The following is a 1,664-nucleotide window of genomic DNA, read 5'->3' on the forward strand; positions in this document are numbered from 1 at the left end:
GGTTTGGTTCATGTTGCCCTCAAATCCGTATCTGAATCAAAATTGCCTTTCTTTCTTCAAGACCGGTCCACCCTTTGGGGGGGATAATATCTGTATGTCGGTGTCCCTGTAGCTGAGCCAGAGAAATACTTTTGAGAATGTCCTTAAACATCTGCTTTTGTTTTTCTTTTAAGCAAAGATGTATTTCTAAATTTACAGGGAAACTGATTTTGAGGTGTTTTTAAGAACATTTGGAGAGATCTGTTAGTAACAACCCAAATTCTGTGGGACAAATATGGTACAAATTAGGAGAGGAGGCTCAAAGATTTTGCTTTTCTTTTTCATTATTAACCTGTACTTCAGACTTAGATTTGACTAACTGCCATCTCTTCTTGGGGAACAAAAAAAAAAAAAAAATCTGATAGACATCTTCTCATGCAAAACACTTGTAATATCTTTATTATCTATTATGTACAACCAGCTTCCAAGGTTGATTTAACATTTAAATGCTGTCTGAACAAATTGCTTCAGAATACCTTCCTGCCTTCTCTTGTAAACTAATTTTAAGGGAGGATAGATGGCACCCTTTTTGTTTTTGTTTTTGTTTTTGTTTTGTTTTGTTTGTTGTTTGTAGAGAGTGAAACTGAATCTAACAAGAGAGCTCTTAAGGCTATCTATTCGATGTGAGACAATGGCTCTATTAGCATATATTTGGATGATGGCTCTCCTCACGATTGGCACTGGCTGAATGTGTGGTGATGAGGATTGGAAGGTGGAGGGAGAGAAGTCAGAGTCATTTGGCTGCAGGACGAGGAGGAGAGAGGCTGGAGACTCTGAACTCCAGAATCCCTTTACAATTGTTGTTATCAGTTTTTTCTTTCTTCTTCTTCTGATAATGTTGAAAACAGAGCCTGAGAGAGTAGCATCTTAAATAGAAAGTTTCTATCAGAACTGGTACACTTAGATTCAAGTCTCACTCTTGATATATTATCTATACCTCCCTGGGCAAGTCACTCAACTTTTCAGGGCTCACAGGAACCTCTTCAGGACTATACATTTGCAGAGAAGGAATTGATTTACATTACTAGAAGTTCCTCACCTGAACATCCAGTTTCTCTCACCCCCAGCACAGAGTTGCCAAACAAGTCTTTACTGAATACACAGAAAGTGTTGTATTTTCTCTTTAGTATCTCTGTGCAAATTATACGGGTTTCTCTCCTGTCACATGAAAGTGGGAAAAAAGCAGGATTTGGAGGCAGAAGATTTGGGTTAAAATGCTGCCTCAGTTACTAACCACTTGTGTGACAATGGGCTAGTCATTTAACCTATTGGGTCTCAGTCTCCCCATTTGTAAATGTATTGCTTACATAGCCTCCAAGAACCCTTTCATCTATAAATTTGTGACTATGTGGCAAATTCACCAAAAAAAAAAACCTCATTTTTTATTTCCTAGGAGCTCTGGGAATAAACCTCAAATTTCACAAAATGCCAGAACAAATCAAGAGATTTGGAAGGATTGGCTATAGTTCAGAAAAAAAGTTTCATGAAGCCACTTTTTCTCTTTCTACTCTCAAGTTATTTGACTAAAACCTAGCACTTCTTAAGGAATTTTTTGCAGATTGACTACATTTCTAAAGGAGGTGCTAAATAAAACTTTTCTTTGTCTCTAACTCGATTTGGTGAAT

The sequence above is a fragment of the Sminthopsis crassicaudata genome, chromosome 6 (genome assembly GCF_048593235.1).
Source record: "Sminthopsis crassicaudata isolate SCR6 chromosome 6, ASM4859323v1, whole genome shotgun sequence".
In the NCBI taxonomy this organism is placed as follows: Eukaryota; Metazoa; Chordata; class Mammalia; order Dasyuromorphia; family Dasyuridae; genus Sminthopsis; species Sminthopsis crassicaudata.